Source organism: Melozone crissalis, unplaced genomic scaffold (assembly GCF_028551555.1).
Source record: "Melozone crissalis strain CALT ecotype California unplaced genomic scaffold, PUWL_Pcris_2 ptg000018l_1, whole genome shotgun sequence".
Taxonomy (NCBI): Eukaryota; Metazoa; Chordata; class Aves; order Passeriformes; family Passerellidae; genus Melozone; species Melozone crissalis.
In genome coordinates, this window is record NW_026535796.1 from 5,714,595 (window position 1) to 5,739,739 (window position 25,145).

The 25,145-nt window shown below is 43.8% G+C and overlaps 1 protein-coding gene across 2 annotated transcripts in view; it reads left to right on the plus strand.

Annotated features, from left to right (window-relative positions):
* The first annotated feature begins 601 nt into the window (after positions 1-601).
* DENND2B (DENN domain containing 2B) overlaps positions 602-25,145 on the plus strand; it is a 153,255-nt gene continuing 128,711 nt past the window's right edge. For both annotated transcript variants that reach the window (XM_054275759.1, XM_054275760.1), the window contains exon 1: positions 602-686. The gene's annotated coding sequence lies outside the window, so the exon portion shown is untranslated. The remainder of the gene's footprint in view (positions 687-25,145) is intronic.

Sequence of the window (25,145 nt, forward strand, 5' to 3'; positions counted from 1 at the left end):
CCGGGCTCCACAGGTGCTGTGAGTGCTCGGAAGGCGCTCCGGGAGCTCCCCGGCCCGCAGCTCCCGGCTGGGAGCCATCAGCCCCGCGCCCGGCGCAGGAAGCGCGCCCCCCGCACTCCTCCTTCCTTCCGCTCTGCCCCGCAAGCGCCGCTGCCCGAGAGGAGCGCAGAGCTCGGGGGGTTTGAAATAAAACTGAGCGCTATCGCCCCTCCGGAGCGAGGCTGTTAGTCCGGGGGTGGGGGGGGGCTCGGTCCTCTCCTCCTCCTGTGCCCATCGCATCTCCCCGCAGACCAGCCGGCCCTGCCCGGCTGCTCCCCTCCCTCCGCCTGTCCGGGACCCGGGTTTGGGGCTGGGGGAGGCGGTGCCCACCCCTCCGCGGGGCCGGCGGGAGCGGTGGCTCGGCAGCCCGGGCCGGGCTGCGCTGCGCTGGGGGAGCAGGTTTCTTTGTTGGCTGCCGGGTGACTGGTTCCCATTAATCTCCCGCACTGGTCGTGGCCGTCTCCACTTCCTGCCTTTGCATACTTTTCTCTCCCTCGATCTCAGTCCCTTCCCACCCCCCTCCCTCCCTCCCCCCCTCCCCCCTTTCTTTCCCTCTTCCCAGCTTCTCCAAAAAAGCTACAACCGCCCGGGCTGCGGGACGGGGGCTGCAGGCGGCCGGCGGAGGGAGCGCATCCCTGCGCACCTCGGTAAGGGCCGGGGCGGCGCGCTGCCGGGCGGTGGTCGCCTGCGGGGACCCGGGCAGGAGAGCGGGACCGGGGGGAGAAGCGATTGCTCGTGCTCCGGGTGGCCGTCCCTGCGCGCCGGGAGCTCCACTCAAGCGCGGCGGGCCGGGGATGCGCGGCGGCGGCGGGAGCTGCGGCACCCGGAGCGCGGAGCCCCCGCGGCAGCGGAGCCGCCGGAGGCCGTGCGGGTGCGGGCCGGCCCCGCGATCCCTGCGGGACCCTGCCCTGCCCTGCCCCGGGGGAGCGCACACGGGCGGGGGTTCCTGCGCACGGGCGGAGCGGGGACTCGGGGCTCCCGCGCCGCTGCCGCCGCCGTGCCTCGCGGGACGCTGCCTTTGGCGGGGGTGGCGAGGGCAGAGGTGCCGCGGAGGGACAGAGCCCGCAGGACCGCTTCTGCCGGAGCGGGGTAACTCGGATCCGGCCGGGGAGCCGGCGCGCCCAGCGTGCGGCGCTGAGCCGGGGAGACGGGAGCTGCGGCGCTTCCCTTCCAACGCCCGCTCGCATGATCGGTCCGGCCGGCTGCGGTGCTTGCGTGCGTGCTGAAAAGCGTAGAGGAGCCACCTGGACTCCGGCGGAAGACTTTAGGATCCCAGGACAGATTTGGCTGAAGAGCTAAGGGAGTTGTGCCGCAGTTCACTTGGTGGGAAAATCAGATGTCCTGCTCTTGGCTTGGTACCAAAAGTTTGCGTTACTAAGGTCACTGCAATCAAAGAGTAGCAGTTACATATGAGAGAGCCTTCTTGTGTTTACTCCAGTTTTATCACTCAAATGTACTTCGAATTTAGTAGTCAAGCTGAATGAAGCCGGGCGCATAGTATTACTGTGTGGAGTATGTCAGTAGTAGTGTTTTCTACACCTTGTGCTGGCTTGGGGAATAGGTTTTCTTTCATTTTTATGCTGGCTAGTCAGACTTAACTTCAGGCATATATTAAATGATCCAAAAAATAGGAGCAATCAAAACCCATGGAAGATGGAGGATGAAACTGCTAGTTGTAGTCTGGTTTTTGGTGACAGGATGAATTGAAGTGAGGCTGATTTGCCCTTAAGACTTAAGAATGTTTTGTTTATACATGATTAATTTATTGTTGGTGAATAAAAATTTCCATATAGTGGAAGGGTAAGTTAACAGGGCAAAGGTAGGAGTATCATGCACTTAAGATGAGGTTTGTGGAAATAATTTATGTTTTAGGAGCACCAAAATTTAACTTTCATTGTGATGATCAGGTTATGCAGGTGACATAGTGGGAATCTTTCCCAAGTTGACATGTAAGAGTAAGATTTATGGGTTTGACCATTCATTTCCCTCTTTCTTTAAGATTAGTTATTTAAAATAAAACTGCAACACATTTATAGCAATGATAATGTCTTTATCAAGTTACCCAGGAGCACAGTCAAGCACCTTTTAAAATTAGCTACTGTCTGTGCACTGTTAAGGGTGGCATGACTGACATGGAACTGAAATCTTGCTTCTGGGGTAGAACCAGTTTCCTCAAGAGTATAGAGTGAGGAAAGGGGCTTTTGGAAAGGTTGACAGGGATTGCTGGGCTTCCCTGGGGCATGGAGACTGTCCTGCTCCTGGAAGGATGTAGCATGTGTTCTCCTCTTGTGTGCAGGAATAAGAGAGCCCTGCCTGGCCTGGCTTTCTGCTGCTCGCTTCAGGGTGCTGAACTCCCCCAGCCAGCTTGGGTGGCATAGTCACTGCCCTTCCTGGCTCGGGGGAGAGGTGCCTTCTGTCCTCTCCTACCCCTGCAGCAGGTCTGTGCTGTGGCTGCCAGGATGTGCTCCAAGAAGCTCAGGATCAAGCATTGCTCTTTCCCTTTAAGCAAGTGCCTTCTTGTACAGTGTATCTCTTTAAGGAGTGTGTGACCCCTTATTATTGGTGACCCTGTAAACCATTGTGTAATCTGTTGACTGTAACATACCATGCCAATTTATTCTTGGTTGGGAAGTCTTGCCAAGGACTTGATGGAATAGCATGATTTTGTCCACTTTATTGTTTTCATTGTGTTTCATAAACATCTAAGACCCTCTGGGAAGAATCACTGGGGTGGCTGGGCCTCCTTTTTTTTAATTGCTGGTTAAATAAATGTTGCCAGTTTTAAAAAAATTATAGTGGTATGCAGGATCTCAGAATGCCTGGAACTGCCAAACACTCATGTTTAGGAAGCAGGACTATTTTTAGTGTTAGGGGCATTTAAAGAAATGATACAAGCCCCTTGTGAAGAGGTCACTGTGAAGTACACTGAAGAGCCTGCTTTTAACTGGAAAGTAAACCCAAGTTTCCCACAGCTGAGTAAAGCAAAATAACCAGATTCATGTTTTTCCTGCTTAACTGAAGAGGGAAAGGATGGGATTTTTTGTTAGTCTACTGTAGTGGAAGTAAGGATGCTCAAATTCATATCATACAACAACAATAACAAAAATGCTGGTCTTAATGGCGCCCTCACCCCTCTGATTTCCTCCAGTGAGTATGTGCAGTGGAGATGTAGGACTGAAAGGCATTTGACGCTTGAAGAGGGGCTGGGAACTGGCAGCTGGGAATATGGTGTATCCCTAGGGATCTGTGTTTGTGGGAGGTCAAAAGTCCCTTGCATGAATCCATGGTTGCCATTCTTATCTATACCTAAAAGAACAGGGGTAAAACTAGGGAAGAAAAGATCTTGAGAACTCTAGATGATCTGGGCTCCTAAATCACTTCTGAATATGGGACTAAGATTGCCAAATAAATTACTGTGATTCCAGAGAAGTCTTTCCTCAGTTCCTCTGCCTGAGAAATGGAAGTCCTTGCTTTGGATGGGTTAAAAGAATGTGGTTTTGGTCAAAGTTACCACTGTGTGCTACAAACATCAAGTTGTCTATGAGCTCTTGAGTAATCTAGCTATGTTTAATGTTACCCAGGCTCCTGCAGGGCAGAGGACCAACATCTGGACTGATCAGACTTTCAAAATGTATGAAATGATAGCAGAGTTGATTTTTGGTCCAAACTTCATTGATGTCTTGTTTAGAGTAAGTTTAGTTTAGATTACGAATTGGGGGTTTTTCCTTCTTTTTCTTTTTTTTTTTTCCCTGTTGCTGAGTGCCATGTGTGTTAGTTTTGTCTGTGTGCTGTAAAGTGTGTGCAACTGTTGCTTTTCAGATTTTTTGGTCTGCAGTTGGGATTTAGTTGGCAGTGCAGACAGAGACAAGTTTGGGTAACTGAATCCAAATATTTACATTCTCAATTTGGCCTAGTTTTCGTGCTTGTAAACATTTTTAGTCAAATTGAACTTTGGTGAGGCTATAAGTGGCTTTGCCAAGCTTTGGAGAGTCACACCCTACAAGACCTGAAATTCCCCCTTTTGGGAAGAGTTTTGGATGTTTTTTGGGTGTACATCCATCATCTGAGAGTTAGTACTCATCATTTTTATCCCTTATTCGACTGCAAAATCTTTTCCTGCTTGTTGTTTTTTTCATGTAGAAATGCCTCATGCTGGTGAGCTGTGTCAGTTTAAGTGTCATGCAGGAGAAGTCCTGCCCGCTTATGAGGTCCTGTGCAGATTCCATAAATCCTGTCCAGATTCCATAAATCCTGGTCTCCTATGCTGCTCTAGAGCTCTGCCCTGCTAGAGAGGGGCCATGGTGGAGATTTCCCTCTCTCTGTAGTTGCCTTTTTGTTGCATTGTGCAACAATGTCCTTGTTGTGATTTTAAGACTGATTTGAGCAATGGAGATGCTTGCTTATGGAGTTTCAGATTTAAATTCTCTTTTAATTCTTGTAGGCTTTGAGCAGCTGTCAGATTTTACCAGAAACTTTTTATTCACTGAGGACTGAGCCTAAAAGATGAGTTCTCCATTAGCAGTTGAACTTTCTGAAGTCAACACTACTACAAACTGTAGGGAGAGGGATAGCTACTGCATTAACACTTCATGGCCAACCCACCCTCCTGTGTGGGGATTGTGTGCTCCTATTTGGGGCTGTTGCTGATAATCAGAGTTTGCAGTTAGGATAGTTTAGTTGCAGAGGACTGGAGACTATTCTGGGCTAGAGGTGACTGCAGTGAGTTACAGTAAGATTCTTACTCATCAGCTGAGGTCTGGAGCTTTGTGTTCTCAGCCAGCCGAGTCTGGCCTGCCGTAGCTTAATCCATGGTGAACATGTTTAGAGTAATGTAACTCAGAGTGTATTCTCATGTAGTTAAAGCTCTTTGGGGAAATGAATGGTCTAATTCCTACAGCCAGTGCTTTTGCTACATTCTGCTGTGAGCTTCTGACCTTGGAGATGTTCTTGGGAGATTGAGGAACACAGGACAGGAGTAGGTGTTCACTTTCAATGCCACCTTCACCCCTTTCTTGAAGACATGTTTGGTGGAGCTGTGTCTGTGGGCTGCAGAGCTGTCAGCTGCTGCAGTGCAGTTGAGAATTCAATGAACTTGTGCAAGTGGAGAAGTCCTGAAGGACTCAGGGAAGGAAAGCACAGTGGGTTTCTGTTGGAAGTGCACCCTGTGTGTGTTCACACACTCAGGAACGGGATGTTATTCCAGTGTGAGTGTATCTGTCTCCTAATTGCTCTTTAAAATGAAGATGTAAGAATGCTTAATGTGTTAACATTTAGTGTTAGGACTGGTGCCAGCACAGGAAACCAGGTCTTTGAGTTGAAACTTTTAACATTATTCTCTAACTCCCACGTTATTAAAAACAGTCACTGCATAAAGTTTTAAAGCCTCATTTTATAATTTTGATGAGGTTGTCATACTGAATTACTGGTTTGCATTTTTCCCCTTAGGAAAAAGATTAGTGGTCTTCATGGGACACCCAGTCACAATCACAGGGGACAGATGCTAACTGACTAGCACTGAGCAGAGCACTCTGCTCAGCCTGCTGTTCCAAGTACTAGGGCAGAGACCAAAAATTTTGGGAGGGCTGGCCTGGAAGATCTTGCAACCCTTCTTCAGCGAGGAGCAGATGTTTCAGACACTGACTCTGCTCATTGTTCTGGGAAGTCCTTCAAGTTAGGAGATGAATCTGTCTCTTGACATTTTTCCTTTCAACTTGAGGGAGTACAAATAGTTTTTGCAATATGGGGTGAAATTAATGAGGAGTTCTAATGATTTTGATCCTTTGTCCTGATGAAAACTCCTATCACTTGAAGTCATGGGGAAGGGCCTAAAGTTATGTTTCTTTCTATGTGGGCACAAAGAAATGGGACATATTGATTGGCTCACTGTGTGTGAAAGTGCTTCTCATTTGGGCTACTAGGATTGCAAATGGAAGTTTCCAGTTTGCCTTGTATCTTAATCCTGGCTCCAGGCCTACAAAATCCTGTTATCCAGTGTTCAAATGAGCTTTATGAGCCAGGAATATTGTTTTGAAGATATGGCAAATGAGGAAAGTGCAAAACCTTACCAAATAATCAGCAAGCTCTGATTATTTCTACTGTGAAGTTGCAAATCGGGCTGCAGTTCCATTCCATAGCTTGTGTTTTTACTGCCTGCTATATTCCTGCTATATTGTTAACTTAATCTTTGAGCAGAACATCACCTGTGCCACTCAAACTGTATAAGAAATGACTGACTTGAAAGAAAGTTGAGATCAGAATAGGAAAGGAAAAAAAAGAGATCATAAGGAAGAGGCATAAAATCATCTGCACCTCCCTGACAGCTGTTTGTAAATATTACTTACTTAACAATCTCCAAAACCATAACATAGTATTCAGTTCTCATCAATACAATTCACAGAGCTTTAGGTTAGTGTGTCTATTTCTGTTGTTGTTTTATGGATGTATCCATCACCATTTCTCCTGTGGAAATGGGTAAATATCTGGAATAATTTAATTGTACTAAAGGGAATAAAACAAGGACAAGCACAGGGAGTTCATGCTGTCTCCTTCTTGTCACCTGTTTGAAAGCCCTTGGGACACTGGGGGTACTTGCAAGTTTTAATGGCACAATCCTGATGGCCTGGCTTTGTCATTACTCAACCTCAGGGTATCCTGCAAGCCTCCCTCCCTGCTTCCACAGGTGCTGTGCTTCAGCTCTTCCCTTCCCAGTGCTAAGGGCTGGTGCAGAGGTGTTTGCTGCTGATTGGCCCAGTGGTTATCAGCCTCTGAAGCAGCACTGTCCTTGCTGCTGTAGCTGCAGAGCAGCTGGCAGAGGAGCTGCTCTTTCTCTCCAGAGGCGTCCTCGGGCCTGGGAAGCAAAGGGGGATGTTGCCAGGTGGCAGAGCTAACTTCCCATCTAGTGCCAAGGTGAGCTGGGGATAATCTTCTTTTGCCTGCTCTGCTTTTCCTGTGGCTGCATAACTTGGATAACACAGGTAACTCTCTAGAAAAAATAAATTCAGGAGAGGCAAGGGCTCCCAGACTCTTGCCATTTTACCTGTAAGTAAGGCTTCATCTAAATGCTTGTGCTTTGGGGAAGGTTGTCTTTTAGCTCCCGGGGAAATGTTATCTTTTCTCTTCCTTAGTGTTCTTTTCTTCTTTCTCCTTTTAGCCCTTAGCTTCCCTCTGAAAGCACTCCAAGCCCAGCAGCTGGGCTGTAATGAACTCTGTGTGTGCCATAATCTCTGCTTGTGCTGCTGCTTCCAAGCTGTAGATGGATGTGAGACCTACATTTTGTTGATGCCACTTCCACTGTGGCTTGGTATTTGTTAAACCCTAGAAAGGGGATAAATGGTGACAAATTCTTCATCCACTTGTGAGCATTGAGGCCTCTTGTCTGTCACAGGCAATCTGTGATAGCAGCTACTTGAGCTGCTGGTGACATATTCCTTTGTTTGTCTGTTCTGATATTGACGTTTGTATTTAGTGGAATGCCAAGAGAGGTATCACACTGCTTTGTGCTGTTAAAGAGTATCACATAAGATTTAATTGTGATTTCAGCTTTAATTCTGGCATTGTTTGCCATTGAGTTGTCTCCCTGTGAGACAGTTACTGTGAGCTGGAGAAACCAGCAGAGAAGTTGGTGAAAGTTCAGCTAGGGCTCCCTGACAAAGCAGTGAGAGAGCCATGGAGTTTGCAGTGACAGGCACACGCTCCAGAGAGAATAACAGTGGAAGGTAAAGGTGAGACAAATACACTCTCTGCCTATTCACCTCCAAGAGATTGCAGCTGAAGGGGGGAACACTCTGGCATATCTGGCTGAGGGGACTTGTGTGTCTTATCTTTTCAGTTGTTTAGATCATTGTATATTGTGACATTTCTGGCAACTGAAAAATGACAGGAGAGAATACCTAGTTTAAAAGCCCAGTCTGTGAAAAAGATGGGAGAAGTTTCTTGCTGCTCTGAGTGAAAAAAGCTTCTCTTTTGAAGGTTAATGGTTCACATTCAATCCATTATCATTTTTTTGTAGTAGAGAGCATTATTATGTAGAGAGAGCATGAGATGAGTCTGATTTTTGGCATGCTAGTGTTGATCCAGAACTACTGTGGGTAGACTGATGTGATAGAGGAAAGAATCTGGCCTATTCTTAAATCTGGAGAGACAGTAGAATGTTTTGCTCTGTAGAAGTGCAGCTGAGCCACTGGCCTTGGAGGTGTGCTCTGGAAGCAGGATAATTAAGGTAAATGGCATACTCATGTGATAAATTCAAGTATGTAATGTATATTCATGAGCCTATGGATAATGGCTAAAACAGCAGGAATCCAGCCCTGCATAGCCAAGTGCTTTGTCTTGGACTAAAAACTTCCTTTTCCCTTTCCCATGTGCTTTGCAGCAGGGCAGGCTGGCAAGCACATCTGCCTGTCCAGCCCAGACAAACATGTAGTGGGAAGGTCAGCTGGGGTGGAGACCACACGGAGCAGCTGCTTTGGGCCACATGAGTTATCCCAGCAGTGTCTGCTCATCTCTTCCTCACCTGGCACTGTAGTTCTGCCTGCCGCTTCAAATTGTTTCTGATTCTACCTTTTTTTTAATTAACTTTCACCTCCTAGTTAGGCAAAGAGTTAGGGGCAAGTACACCTTAACTTTTTTTTTGTGGAGACTTGGGATAACCCTAAATATTGGATAGTCAGTGAGAGATGTTTTGATCCAGGATTCAGTGACATAAATGAGATTTTATAATTATATATATATATCTAAGTTTTTATTTTCAATGCGCAATGAATACTTACCTCCATAACTTCTACAGACTGAATGGAGTATTCCTATACTGGGTCTAATGGAAAAAGGTTAATTTCATCTCTGGGCTTTATCATGTGGATTTAAAAAACCTGAATGATGAGGGCCTCTGAATCAAACTAAGATTGGCGGTTTTTTAGGAGTAGGGCAAAGGACAATAAAAAGCAGGAGCTAAATTCAGATAGTAGCAGAAAGATGATGAGCTATAGCAACAGAGTAGCATCTTTCATTTGGAATTTTAAAAGCTCTGAACAAAATGGGAACAAATGAATAAAGGACTGCATCTGACTTTGGTAGATGAGGGAAACATCAGTGCACATGAGAAGATAGAGAAGATAATTCTGGGAACAGATAAACTCTAAAATGGGACTCTAAGTGGAGTTACTTTTCTGCAAGAGGTGTGTGATCAGGTGGTAAGACTATCAGGAAAATTTAGGCTTTTAATACCATTTCTTCTCTGTGTAATCTCAAATATTTATAATGGACCATACTTAGAGATATGATGTTAATACTTTTTTTTTTCTTGAAAAGGATGAATTCTTTCTCTACTTATGTCTGATTTTTGAGTCTTAGTCATAACCATTGTATCTGGTTACAAGGAGGCAGTTATTTTGTGTCTGCTATCCCCATCCTCCCCCTCATTATAAACCTGTGCCATGAGGCAAAGATATTTTCTGGTACATAAGTGTGCAGCTCAGGTTTACATCTTATGTAGAGTATATTTATCATGGCTATTCAAAATATATTAATTTACCCATCTCTTTTCCCAAATATTTCAAACAGTGCTTTCTGTGTGTGGATTAATTAGCCCTTTTAAAGGGATGGAAATAGAGATTTGCTTGGACACACAAGTTATCACAGCAGATGTTTCATTTATTGCTAAACTTCATTTTGACCAGGGAATGGAGGAATAAAGACCCCTTCTACCTTCACAGTTTCTGATCCTTATTAGCAAGTCCTCAGCTCTCTATAAAGCCTTGACTAGGTTAGATAAAAATAGAACAAAAAATGCTCTGGCTTTTTATACAACCCTGCTGAGATTTTCTAAGTCACTTATGATAATTAGAGGCTCATTTTCCATTAAAGTCAGTTTGAACCAAGTACAAAAATCCTTAGTGTGGCTTTGGCCTAATTGTTTAACAATAAAACATCCACATGCTCCTCTTAGAGGGAACTTGGGCCTTCACATTAGCAATGTGCAAGCAAAAGGCAGCATCTTATTGTTTCAGTGTTTTCCTTGTATTAAAGATACTTCCATGTGTTGTAACAGAGAAATACCTATTTCTTAAAACAATTTGGCCCAAAAATACCTGCTTTTCTTCTGTTCCCACACTTGGAAGAACACAAGTTTGCTCTGTAACGTTGGTATTTCTGTACTTTTCTTCCTTTGATTTGTAACCACTCTGGGAATAATCACCCATGAGGAAGAATATGTTGATCTTTTTCCAAAAGAGAATAATTTATTTTTCATAACAACTAAGTACAATGTCTGTGGAAATAAGTAAATAGATCTGGGTGAAGAGTTACTACCTATCAAATCTCTTGTCCAGTTGCTGCTTTTTTGCTCACTCATTCAGAAGTCCTTGAAGTCATTCCATTACCTGGAACCTCAGTTTCCCTGTGTGTTCAATGGTAAGGCACAATTTAACAATAATAACTGATCTCTCCCCATGTATCCCTGAGATCTGCACATTAAAGAAGCAAAAGCAACCAGATGTTTGTATTTAGCTGTTTTTCATGACCCGTACCTTTGCAGTTTGCTGCATTTCTTTTGGAACCTGGGAAGGCTGTGATGGGCTGAAATTGCCCTCTGAAGGGTGGTGGCAGTTTTCCTGTAGAGTTTCAGTGAGCCTGAGCAGAGAACATGGCTTGGGGAGCTGTGAAGCTGGGAAGGCTGAAACTCGTGTTTGTTCTGCGCCGGCACCTCTGGTGAGCAAGGAGAAGGTGTTGATGTTGGAAGGAGCTGCAGCCCTGCTCCCTTGCCAAGTACGGGGTGAAGCCCTGAAGGAAGGAATAGCAATGATGTGTGACCCAGCAAAGGGTGTTCAAGGCTTCTCCCTCCGAGTAGCTGGACCCTCTGAGGCACGTGAGGACTCACCATCTGCCAGCCAGGCACTCTTGTCAGAGGCTCAAAGCAGCCAGGTTTTATAGGCCTGTTAAAAGAGCCCTGTGCAAGATGCTGTTTTTCTGTGATGCAGCAGGATTTCTGACTTTTCTTTTTCTCCTCATATTTCCCATTGTCCAGGAACTGTAGCATCTATCAAGTTACACTTTCATTTAAACAAAATGCTACCAATATGCTTACACTTAAACATGCTACATAAATACCTTATTTTACTGCTTTATTAAATGTGTAACAAATCTGTTTGGCAGCCACCTAATAGGAAATGGTGTATAGGTCTCTCTTGCACGTTTACTGAGCTCTAAAGTTTTCAGGTTAAATTGGGTTTTGGATATCTCTTTCTTTGCAAAAACTTTTCAAATAACCTTATTTCTTTCTCAGTCCTCTGGATCCTGTAGGAACTCTGCTCGTTTTTTATATGTGCTGCCTGTTTGAATTGACTTGAGTCCCCTGAAGCAAGCCTTGCTGCAAGTTTTTCAAATTTCACTTTTGTGTAAATGGATTGCATTTGGTGAAATATTTTTAAGCTACATACCTAAAGTACAAAAGGGGGAAGAATAAGCAGGTAACAGGAGATTTGTTTGCATCCTTAGCTGTGCTTTTGTTCTGCTGTATCTTTGTACAGATGTTTCGTACCACAGCCATAGTTTTTCTCCTGTACCCTCTCTTGTGGAGGGGATGCAGGCTGGAGAAGTGAACTGCTCTCTTTTCCTCCCTCAGTATTTTTTCTGGTCTTTTTCTACATTCACACAGACATTTCCAGAGCTTGGATCACAAGCTAGGTTAGCTGATCTTTCATGACAGTGCTTTATTTTATTTACCAAAAGTTTCTTTCAGTATCATATTAGATTTGTTGCTACTCTGGAAACTCTTCTTTCCTTGTAAACTGATGGTGGGAGATAGTTTCATCAGGAGACCAGGCTGGCTGGCAATTTCTGACTCAGATGGAGGAAGAAGGAACATTAAAGGGACATAAAGTGCTTTCAACTTGTATGAGAGTGAATGGAGGTGATTTAGTATACTGGCTGCTTGTTTTCCTCAGAGCTCTCCTCTGTCCTGAGGGAGTCCCTCCTGCAGAGTCTCCTTGGTTTAGGCAGTTTGTGACCTACCCCTGGCCCCACAGCTGCTCCATCCTCAGGCAGTTTGGGCATGTCTTTACAGTGGGCCAAATGCCAATTGCATATTTGGGACTGAAACCCCATGTGGGTTTCTTTTTTTTTCTTCTTTTTCTTTTTTTTTAAAGCCAGAAAAAGGAATCATGAAAATGTGTCTGTTTTTTGTATTTTGCAAAGGATGTTGTTCACAGTAAGGGCAATGGGAGTCTAAACCTCGAACTGCATTAACACACTTGCATTTTGCTGAGGTAACTCAAGTATTTGAGTGCATGCAAACAGCATGATACTGTGTTTCTTAGAAGAGGATCATGAAGTAATCATAGAAACTCCCAACAAGGTGAAAGTGGGTTTAGGCCTTTCCAGTGGGTTTGTTTCCCATTTGGAAACCTGATCTATTGATTGTTTTCTCTACTGTGCTTAGTGCAACAGCAAGTGAATTGAAAGCAGGGGCAAGTATCTGTTTTTCCCTAGCTGATACTTAACAAGATCAGGTTCTATATCCTTCTGTAAGGCTGAGTGATGCCCAGTTTTGCCACCTGGGACTGTAGTTGTAAGGAAATCAATGCCTTTAATACACTGGATTTCTGCTCCATTTGTTTAGAAAGCTGCTCCTGGGGGCTTGCTGCACAGTGAGGATTGTGCTCCTGGCTGGAATTTGCCATGCCCACCCACAGTGCCCTTCCTTACTCTTAGATTGAATGTCAGTCTTCTCTGCAATGTTGTTTGAAAGACCAGTGAAGGAAAGTAGCCTGTACCCTGCTTCTCAGGGTATTTCCTACTCCACCTAATGTAAAAGGATGAAAATATCCCAGTATGATAGTGTGTTACCCTTGCTTGGAGGAGCAGGATGACATTTTCCAGCAGCCTTGCAAGCAGAGTGGAATCTGCCTTTGAATAGGACTGTGGCTTTGGCAAAGCAAAGTGTGTGATATGAGACTGGTTTTTGTCTCTAAAGTCCTCTAAAACATTCTGACTAAACAGTTTCTCCTGGGCTAGACAGACTGGGGAAGGCTCAGTCTGTGGGCAGGAGACCTCCCCAGAGCCTGCTTGGATCTGTGATTCAGCTCATGGTATCTGTCCCCTGACCAGAGAAGATGTGTGCCAATGGTCCAGCAAGGAGCTGAGGGCACAATCCTCTTGGACACCATGGTTTTCAAATGAGATCTGGATCAGGTGCTGGGCTGAACACTTGTGCCTCTCTGCCTGAGGAGTTATTGCATCTCTTGGATCTAAGCAGTTGTTCAAGGCACCCTGAGCTCACCAAAATGTAATAGTGATTGCCCTGCAACATTAAAGTGTCATCCAAAGATAACACAAGACCAGCCTACCAACACTGTTAAACAACCACAAACAGAACAGATCAAGTTAGCCACTAAATCAAACCAGGAAAGCCCTCCCTTCTACCCTTACCAACCCCTACAAAGATTTGTTGCTTTTGACTCCTCCTTGGAAGATTACCAAATTTGGAAATGTGAGTTATTTCTGACCAGTTTGGCATCAAGAATAGGGTGCTATTTAAGTACTTTTATTTTATTTTGCTTTACTGTACTTCTGCCTCCACAAACTTCCCCTCTAGCTCTAAATGGATGCAACAATATTTTGTCCTTTGTGCCCTCTACTTGTGGCTTTGCACTGTTAAATGAGTGTTATGTTTTGCTCCAGAAACAGCTGTATTCCAGGTGAAGCAATTTGTGTGAGTGTCCAATTTTCACTATTTATTTTTCAAAGGTGTTGCAAGGTTACTAATTGTTTAATGACTTGAAATTCTTCCTTGAGGAATAGCCTAGGACTTGAAGCAATATTTAAGTCAATGAAGGCAGAAAGATGTCGCCTATATATATTTTGAAGTCTTTAGCTCATATTTGTGTTGGTAATAATACCTAGCTCTGATACAGCACTTTCAGTGCAATTCTCCAAAGTGCTTTGCAAAGCTGGAGAGAACCATTATTACTAGAGCTAATTAAAAGGTTTTGATTCAATGAAACATGATTAAAATATGCTGTTTTGCTTGTGCTGAACACTTTCTGGAATTCATTTGATGCTAGGAGAACTTCCTGAGGAGCCAGAGTGGGCTAAAGAGCCGAAACAGAAACAAACCCAGCAACTGCTTTCTATGGGAGAACGGACATATCAGCACAATTGGCTGATTGTGCAATATCAAGTTTTTTGGTTTTATTCAAACAGGAGATAATAGCAAGGAATGACACTGTGGATATTGTAATGTTCTGGAATAATTTTAGGCAGTATCTCCATTTTGTAGGTTAAGAAATCAAAGTGGAGGAAAATAAAATTACTTGCATGACTTGAATTGCCCAATGTGCCAAAGATGGAGCTGGGGCTTTGAGTCTTCTGGCCACAAAGCTGCCTCTGATGCTTCACCATAGTTTAACAAGGCACTTGCTTTACCACTTTTGCATAAAACCATTATTTCCAGAAATTAAAATTCCAAGCAAAGTGAAATGTGTAGATAAATGGTAACAGTGAATTTCTCCCGGTCAAAGAAAAGGGAAGCTAGGTCTACCTTTAGTGTTAAGTGCTTACGCTGCAAATGAGAACAAAGCATTCAGTGTTTCACTGCTGATATATTGCAGTGTGCATGGAGCTTCTTGGAGTTTGGGAACAGAAATGGAACTGGAATTAATTTCCTCAGAATTATAGAAAAATAAAAAAATAAAATTAATTCCTGCTGTTTATCAGTGTCTCTAACAACATACCTGTTATGACATCATAGAACAGATGACAAAAGAATAGTGAGATATACCTGTGGCAAGGTGGATTTCAGCTAGAAATTTTTGAAGGTAATAGATCCAGACAAGTACCACTGTGCTGCCTCACTCTTTGAGGTCATCCTGAAGACAGTGCTTACTCTGCAGCGCTTTGCTGTTGGGAAGTGAAAAGAAGGTATGCCCTCGAGTCAGAAAAGGCCTTCCTCCAGCAGAAGGGAGAGATTCAATGCCCCATTTATTGTCTTGACATTTTGTTTTATTGTTCCAGTTTGCAGAGCAGTCTCCAGAGGTTTCTAAAGTATGCATGAATAAGAGAGAGAAATGAACTCTTAGTTTCTTTTGGGAATTTTAGCTTGGAGACAGGCTTGTCTATTTAAACACATCTCTTGCTCCTATTGGCTTTGGCAAGAATCTGGGTGGCACAGTACCCTCCTTCTTCATCTTCTAATTTTTCTCTATACACACCTTTATAATTCATGCTATGCTGTTTGTTAACAAGTCTTAGTTCTCCTCAGATTTTTTTTTCCATTGACTGTCCTTTATTACCTTTATTCATATTCCAGTGTAGTCTACAACCACCAGTTGGTGATTGAAGCCAGATTTTTCAGTCTTTCTACACGCGTGAACCATGTCTGTAAGCAGTATCAAAGATCCCTTTTTGATGTAAAAAAGGCAGATATAAGAAGTGGACAGGAAGCAGAGAAATACATGTTAGCTTTGATTCATTTATTGGTAGTATACTAAAAAGAGGTCAAAGATATCACCCACTAAAAATTCTCAGAGGTTGTGGGGCAACTGGGATATAAGTAGATTTATGCAGCATTGGTCTTGAAAAATTATGTATGGGAATCTTCATAATATATGGGAGAGAAGTTATGTTTATATCCCAGAATATAAATGAAATGCTAACTGGAACAGCTTTGTAGTGTGGAATGCCTCTCTTTCCTTCACAGCTTTACATAGTTCAGTGCTTCCCCTTCTTCATGTCCTCATGCCTAAGGAATGCAGACAAATAGCTGGAAAAGGTTTGTCTTAGTGCTGTTGGGTCATTAAGGTTCTTGGCCAAAACATATCCCTGACCTCCCTGGTCAGAGGAAATGTCATCAATGGCAATGGTTTCACTGAGACTTCAGCTGGAGTGTCTCAGCTGCTGTGGATGAGGCTGAGGGTGCTGAAGGGGATAGATCAAAACCTGCTGTAACTCTTGGTAAGTGTGTGTCTGGTGAAAACCTTTATGCCTCATTTCATGCAAGGAGAATGCCTGCAGACAGTACAGAGAGGCATTCCTCATGTGTCATGTTTTTGTAAAACTTCAGGACACTTCTCATCAGTATCCCAGTAACAGAGGGTCTATTGGCCTCTCCAGCTGCAGAAATTCAGTAGGATCTGGGCATCAATTCATAATTGGTGTGTAATTAACACTGAACTGATTGTATCACAAATTTGGAAGCAAATTGCTTCCAACAAATCTATGTGCATGGACATGAGGCATTTGCATTTTTTTCCATAGAGGAGCAATCAGCACAACTTTCTGCTGCTGTATCTTTCAGCACAGCTTTCATGCCTCCAGAAAGCTTTCTCTGAACTGGAGCTGCCTGCAGCCTTGCAGCACAAATGGATCTGAGCAGTGTGGTCTGAGAAAATGCTTATGAAAAACACTGGAAACGTTGTCAGGCTGGCATCAGGAGGAATGGTAGTACCTGAGCAAGGAGAAGCAAGAGGCAAATTCTAGGATCTTGAGATCCAGCCAGCAAATTGGAATTTTGTAGGAAGCAATACAAAAATCTTGTGGAATATTCTATATTTTTCTTGCAGTACAGACAGCTGTTTCTATATATCTGAATAGAATCAAATACTTTGAATAGACCATAGAATACTTTAGGTTGGAAAAGGCCTCTAAGATCAGTGACTCCACCTGGTAACCCAGCACTGCCAAGTCTACCATTAAACCGTGTCCCTAAGTGCCACATCCTCATGGCTTTTAAAATACCTCCAGGAATGCTGACTCAGCCACTTCCCTGGCAGCCTGGTCTAGTGCTTGACACCCTTTTGGTGGAGAAATTTTTCCTTGTACCCAAACTTAACCTCTCCTGGTGCAAGTTGAGGCTGTTTTCTCTCATCCTGTCTGTTCTTACCTGAGAGAAGAAACCCACCCCCACCTTGCTACAGCCTCCTTTCAGGTGACTGTAGAGGAGTGGACCCTTTACATCTTCATAAGAAAAGGTCACTTGATCCTGTGGAAAGTGGAATACCCTGACTGTTTATAAACTGAACCTTCAGTAGATATTCCTGTGGTGCTGGGAATCCTTTCCCATTGTCCCTCTGAGGAACACGAGTAATTGAAGAACATGCACCTTAAATGCAGATCAATGTGCAAGTCACATCTGTTATTTGACAGTGCAGTGCTTTGCCCTTTCTGATAAAGAGCCTATACATGGGGAGTTGACATAATCTTCCTCAAATCATTAGTAACTGATTGGTTTCAGATAAAGTTTATTTTCTTGCCATTATTGTTGTTCTTAGTCCCAGCCTTTCCTGTTTTGTGACCCTTGTGGGAAGGTTAGCTCTCATGATGGGGCCAGGCTAATTTTGCCACATCCAGAAACCTAATGATTTAAACTTCTGGATTCAGTTCCAAATGACCTGTGTTCCCATAAGGCTTGTGCTCATTGCTGAGCATTGTTTTATGTATTTTCTTTATTATATTAAAATTGTATTTGCTCACTGTTATGTACAAGTACCTGCGGAACTGAGTGTCTTTTGGGGAAACTGAATTTTGGTTTTTTGAGCAAGCCTGCAGTATTGAAACAGAGCAATGCAGACAATGTTAGAGCCCTAAAGTTGTCCTTAGGGAGAGAACATAGAGGATCTCTCTTCTTCCTCCAGGTTTCCCTCCTGGAAACCTGGACTACCTGTGGGACTCCCAGGACACACACTGCAGCCCACTTTTGCTCTTTATTATCTCATACTGTCCCTGCACATGTTCTCAGAATATGAGTGTGACTTTTGTGGGCATCTGTACCTGAATAGCCACCAAAGGCTGAAGGGCAAAGCCCCTTTTTAACTTCAGGGGAGTAAAAACCCCAAACACAATCTCTCCCTGCCAAATCCTTAGTCCTCCCTGCAAAAAAAAAAAATTTCCAGAATATATAGGTAGTGATACTGCAAGAGCTTTTGGTTGGTTATTTAAAGACAATACTCTTTAGGGGTGGGGTGTGGGTGGAATCAAACAATGCAGGTAAATGATTTAGAAAGTAGACGACTGTGTGTAAAATGGCATCTCTCCCAAAACAAAATAATCTGTCTCCAGAAATTCTATCTTGGTTTGCTGGTAGCATATAGTGTAGGATGTCACTTATGAGGATGCCTATAGATTTGTTACTGTTTTGAAAAAAAGCCCAGATTTGAAACCTGCCTGTGTAATTTCTCTGTTGATCATATACTTCATTTTTGGTTGTATTAGTTTTGCATATCACTGTGCCACTTTGCAGAACCTGCAATAACTTCTAAAGTTCATACAGTGCAGCTGTTCTTGGTGTCTGTTGTTAGTGGAGATCTGTTCTCTTGATTTCTGTCTCTACTTATGACCAAAAAAGAGAGAAAAAGGTTTGTTTACTTGTTTTGTTTGAAAGGATGATATGCAAAGAGGAGGAGTGACTCTCCAAGACCAAAACTAAAACAGCACCAAAATTGGACTCCAGTTTTCTTCCAGTGCCTCCAGCCTGTGCTTCCAACAAGCAGAGAGTAAGGTGAGGCCAGAGTGCTCACAAGGATTGCTGCATATCCTGAGGAAAATTCTCTGGTGCAGTTCTAGTTTTGCTGTGGGGCTGTAAGGATGCTCCCTGCCACACTGCATTTAGTGCAAATGGCAGAAGCTTTTGAAATTTTGTTTTCAAAAAAGAAATTGTTTCTGTGGGAATAAAAAACTTATTTTAAGGTTTTGTTTTTACCTCAGGCTAGCTAGGAAAGTCTGGATAGCTGAGGACCTTGCTGTGGGTGAATAATTGAATTTATCCATCAGCCCTTTTTGTGAGCAGGAAATAGTGTGTTTCTGTGATGCATTATTTCTATTTCAAGAGAGATGATTGCTTGTAAAGGTGCCTTTCCTGTTCATGCATCTGATTGTATAAGCAGGGATGTTTTGAACTCTGTCTGAACCAGATCAGTATCTTACCCTGGAATTAATCACCAGGAAAACCAGTGACCCAGTTTCCCAAACCTGCTCTGATACAGGTTAGCTGCTACTTCTTCAGATTTTCCATGAGTCAAAACCAAGGTGTTGAATCCCTCGGAAAAGGTATTCTGATATTTCTCCTTCCTCCAAAATTCCCCTTTAATGCCAGCCCCTGGCTACCATGTGATGCCTGTCCTAATCATGCTCCAGGGTCTCTCGAGCCAGAGAGGGTGACCAGCAAAGGGAAATGGTAAATAACATGTGCCATGGGGTGCATGGCACTGTCAGGGAGCAGAGAGCAAAGGCTGAGCCATGAGAAAGGATGAGCCAGGAGCTGAGGGTGACCCCTGCACAGGTACGACAATGCTCTCACTGGCCTCAGCTAAGTCCCATGGTGCCCAGCTGGGACCAGCTTGGTGACAGTGACAGATGTCACTGGTAGATGCAGAGGGCAGAGCTGGGACCAAGCTAAATCCATGCAGCAAGTCAGGCCCAGCAAGGACAGGGCTGGGGATGTCAAACCTGCAGCATGGCTGAGCCTGAGCTTATCCCAGGCTTCTGGTCCTTTGGGCAGTGGCTTTGGGGGTGCAAGTCCCAGGTCTGGCTGGACAAGGCATTTAAGGGTTGTTGGTGCCCTAACAGCCACTCTGATGCGGGCCAAGCACTGACATAATTAATGGCACATGTTATTTACTATGTAGGAATTTCTTCTGGGCTCTGTGAGACAGCTCAGTGACTAAAGTGCTACTGAGCATGAGTAAGGATCAGTAGGGCTTCCTTTCTGGAGGCCAAATGGTGAGTTATGAGTGTACCCCAGGGCAAAGCAAGGAAGGGTCTAACATTTCACTTCCTGAAGAGCAGACTGAGAAAGTGGTTCAGTCTTGATGGCTGGGGCTCCTGCTTGTTGATGTCCTAGGGTAAAGCTGAGGTGGACAGCTGTGTGCTGAAGAGAGGGACATTTTTGTGTTCATGAATTTGGGTGAATGTAATTTTCTCCATATTTCTAGCCTAAGACTCTCATGGCCAGTTTGTGTCTAATTTTTCTCTGTGCTGGGGAGAAGAAAACGAGCACAGTGAGTGCAGTGAATAAGGTCTGCCTTGAGGGCTTGTGGAAAAAGCTGGCTGAGCAGGTCACTGTCCTGGCCTTGCAGCAGTAGGGTGGTGACTCAACACTTGCCTGAAAATACTTAGTGCAGTTCTGATGTCCTTTAATATGAAGGAATGTGAGTCTGGCCTGAAGCTTGGGAAGCCTGTGGAAAGGCCCATGTTGACTTCAGTGGTCTCGAGAATGAAGCTGTGCTAGGTTTGTATGGAGCTGGTGCCAGATGTGCCTCCCACCCACAGCTCCAGCCATGAACATGTGTGCACAAGGTCGCTGCAATTAGGAGAGAGTTCAAAGGGAGCTCTGCATCCAAGGACAAACGTTCACAGGCTGATCTGTGCCTCAACAATGCACTTCCACACAGCAGCCATCCATAGCAAGGGGCCTCCCCACAGGAGAGAACATCACACTCACCCTGTCCCCCAGGGCTGAGCTGTGCATGTGCTCTCTGGGAGATGAAGTTACTGCAGGTGAGGTTCACAAAATAAACATACAGGAAAGTCCTGCAGCTTGCTTGTAGTTTGATCTGTAAGAAAGGTCTGTGGTAGCATGTGTTTTTGCAGTCAACACAGATATTTTTGGGGAGTGAGGCTGAAGCGTAGGCAGCATGCAATGATTCTTGTGGAAAGGTTAATTGCAGCAGTCACTGTGGAGGGGGTTACAAGAAGAGCTAGTGAATGAGAAGAAGATGTTTTTAGCTATCATGGCCTTTTGAGATAAGCCTGATGTGCAGATGAATGTGATGATAATGTGCACATGACTATGCTGATATTTGCTCCAGGAAAATACTGGAAAGTTTGATGGTGTGAAACTCCTACCCTGGGTTGGTGGATCTCATCTAAGTTGTTCTTGTTTTCCACCTCCAGAAGTGCCATTTTTTTGGGTATGAATCCCTCTGGTGGAGCAGGGAAGAGCTGACCTTCACTAGGTAGGATGGTGGTGGGTTTGTCACATCCTTGAATCCCTGTAGGGACACTAGAGCTGTGTCAAACATGGTGGCTGCATCCTGCCAGAAGTAACAGTCAGCTTTCACATAGAGAGACAAAGTTATAATTGGAACACCTGATGGTTATCAAATATCTCTTGTTTGTGTCATCAGAGGTAGCATTGCTCATATTGGGCCAGGGTGTGCTGATCTGACCCTCCAGTTACTCAATTTCCAGACTGGTTTATTTCTCTCCTCTTCATCTTTACACATCCTGTAAGGCTGTGGTCCAGGTGCTGCTGTGTTTTGCTGGCAGGTGAAGCAGATCTTGTTTGCTCTGTATACAGTTACAGTGACTAAGGAATTTTAAAGTAAGACCTAGAAATGTCACAATGTGCTCTTACCCAATGTTCTTGTGTGGGAGACAGTGGGTGGCAAATGCAAAAGAAAAAAATGAACAGCTTTTCTTCCTTACTCTTGTCAACTCTGCCAATTTTAATGTCGGGGTTTTTTTTTTTTTTTAATTTGTTTTTTTTTTCTAACTTCTTTTAAGGCCATAGTTCCTGGAGCTAAGTAACTATCAGACATCTTTACCCTCTCTGGCTTTTATAGCTACACAGGAAAGCTTTAAAACATGAGTCCCAGAGGCTCAAGATCTGTAAAACTAATAGGAGGAGTACCACCTTTATTTATTCCTAAAATTCTGAGATTTGTTTGTCATCTCACAGCCTCTAAGTGATTTGTTTCAAGGCATAAAGTACTTAAACCCAGTGAAGTGAATTTTGTCTTATTTTCACTCTCCACTTGTTGTGAAGGGAGGTGTTGGAGGGAGAGCAGGAGATGGGTCTGTGACTCAGTCCCTCTCCCGGCCAGCTGAAAGGTGTGACAGGAGAAAATTGTGTCTACCTGGAGTGGTCAGAGATTTTGTTCCCTGAAGGGAAAGGAACTGGCACTTTGCTCAGAGCTGAGGTGAAGATGGAACTTCCATTATTATCTTTCACACAGCAGAGTATTGGTAAGGGATGGACAAAACCACTTTTTTCTTACTTATTATTTACAGCACTGTTACTTCCCTCCTGATGTCACTGGAAATATCTTAAATTGCTGTAACCTCCAAGCATGGCCAGAGGTCAATGAGAAGAGAATCTGGGACTCCAGAATTCCAGCTTTGTGTAAATAAACAAATATTTTGGTAAATCCCTGAGAATGGAAGCTGGGGGCCATGACACGACGAGCAAACCCATCAAAAATATGCTTCTTGTTGTTTGCCTTGTATTTGGTTTTATTAGCAGACTGAATTTTCCAAGCAGGAGGATTGCACGTACTGTAGGCAATTTATCTGAAACGGACTTTCTCTAGAAAGCTGGGGGAAAGAGAAGAGGAGGAAAGGAATAACTTTTCAGAGGCATTCTCCTACTGCTTTTGTCTTTCATTTAAAAAAGAGATGCTGACTCATAAATTAGAAGCTTTCTCCTGCATCAGGATACTACAGCCTTATGGCCATGCTCTCTGCTTTGCTCCCATTTCAGGAACTGCACTGAAGGTGAGCAGGGCTTTTTTCAACCCAGGCACTCTTCTCCTGTAACATCTGTTTTCAGAGCAGAGCTTTGCAGGAAATCAGATGTGATTGTGCATTGAGACTTTTTATCTTCCTGCCAGCCACACAGATGAGGCCAATTTGCTTCCAAAATTTTTAATTGAGAAGAAAGCATTTTGAGGTTTGATTGTCCTTGGCACCTTTCACTGCCTATCCAGTTCTATTAGGCAAAATGCAAACAGGTTGAAAACATGGAACCATTAAAAAACTAAATGGATCCAATCTTCCACCAGCCCCCTGCTTGCAAAACCCTTCCAGGATTTGAAGTTCCACAGAAACTCACCTGTTGATTCTGACAGCATGGCATGGGGGAGGAAGGTCTCCTTAGCAGCAATGATAACCAAATTGAGTGGGGAGCAGCTAGCCACTCTGCTGTACATTTTTTGGGTGTCCTGTGATTTGACTGCACTGTTGCAGCTTTAGAACTGGGCAGATTCCCAGGTTCCTGTGTCTATATAAATAGCTGTGTCCTCCTGGTCAGCTTGGGAGCCCAGTGGCTGGTGTGGTGTCTGTTTTTGTGGGCACATCAAGGACAGGAGCAATCATTCACCTTCAAGTGGCTGTGGATGGAGTTTCTTATCAGTTATTTCAGCTCCTGACTAGCAGTTGCAAGCAGGTACTTGTTCATCTAAAACTCTGGCTAAATGAACTGTGCCTTGAAATCTACATACCTCACTTAATGAAGCAGCCTCTGTTGGGTAGATGCTGTGTTTTTTGTAGAGGACTAGCCCAATTTACCTTGTGCTACCTTAAATTTACAAGCTTAAATCTATATTGCTTAATATGTGTCTGCTTGTTTTAAATAGGTTTTACAGGGCATAATTTGTTTCCTTGATGATCTCAGTGTGAAGGTAGGGATTACAACTCTATAAGGCATCAGAGGAGCATTAATCATCTGCAAATGGTAACAATCTGGTTATTCTAAACTGCATCTTTATGATAACCCATGTATTAGGTAAACAAGTGTTATAACCCTGCACTGAGGCATTGAGATGTTCCTGTGACTTTGGGTAAGTCAGTGGTACCATGTTAAAATGAAACTTAGGGTTTGGAAGGTCTCAATCTGTCCGTGCTGTCACTGGCTGACCCCTGGCTCTGAGCTTGCCTCCAGGTGACCTTTCTAACTGAGGATTGCAGAATCTTTTTCTTCTGACGTCTACCAGTTTTTATTTTGAGGAAAAGAGGCAGAAAATCAGGACAGTAAAAAATAAGTTAAATATAGCATTGTGAGGAACCAGAATGGCTTTACTTTGCCAGAGGAGAGTCATACTTCACATGTGAATGATCTTCTTTTGACCTAAACTTAAACCATGAGTTTGGGGAACTGCCATTTATAGACTTGGTTAGGTCTGTAATTCACTGTGTGAATAACAGGATGGTCTGAAAGAGAAAACAAAGATCCTTACTTCTCAACAATGAACAGAATAAAGACTATCAAATTCTCTTGGGTTTTCTTGTTGTTACTTGTGCTTTTTTGGCTTGTTTTTTTTCATGAAGAAGAATTGGTGGGGTTTCAGAAATACATTCAACCAGTGCAAACCATTTCCTATTGTGGTTGGCAGCTATCTGTGTTTTAGATGACAGGCACAGCAACACTTCTTAAGAAACAATTGCTTGCAAAGAACAGATGAGTCTGAGATTATGGTTAAGGGAGAACGCACCCCCCAAAATTACTGCATTATTATATATCAAGAATACTTTTGTAGTCTGTCATTGAAGCAACCGTTGAGTGGGATTCTGCATCCCACACTTGAAAATGGTCCCAGCTCAGCCAAATACTTGAGCATGTGCTCCAAAGCTGAGCATTGACTTCAGCAGCTTGCTGAAGGGCTGACTCAGGTTCTGTGCTGGTGTGGAAGGCTGATGGAATTCTCACTACAGCTCTCATGTGGTGTTTCCTCTGGTGAGAGGGGACAGCAATATTTGTGTGCTTCCTGTCTTGTGAAGTACAATGATCACTCCTTCTTTTGCAAAGTTTATTACCTGGCTGGATCATTGGGGAGGTGTTGATCTGGGGTGGGTTGGGCTGTGAGTTGCTCAAAGCTCACCTCTTGTGAGATATGGAGTTTCGTGACACAGGGAGCAAAGCTGGCATGGGGCAAGCAACTCATGTTAATTGGTGTAGCTGCCTCCCATTAAGGAAGGAAAGCCAAATAAAAACATTTGATTGGTCAGGATTAAAGATGATTACTCAGGGTTGACTAATGCTCTTGGTTTTCTGCGCTACCATCCTGACTTCTGTAGCATGTGGCTATGCCTTAGTCATGATGTCTCACCCTGAATAGGATGAGATGTGGTATTACTGTGCTGGGTATGGATATTCCCATAATGATGCTATCTTTTCCCTTCACAATAATTTTTATAGTTTTCGTTTTTTTTAAAGACAGCACTAATTCAGTCTCAGGATATTGATGATGAGTTGATGTATCAGAAAGTTACTCTGTCAGGTAAGCAGCTGGTCATGTGCAGTTGTAGGGCAGATGGGCTGTAACCTCTTGAGCATATCCTGGCTCAGTTTTTGTACAGATTGCTGGGAGACCAAATTCACCCTGCTCATTTATTCCTTCTGT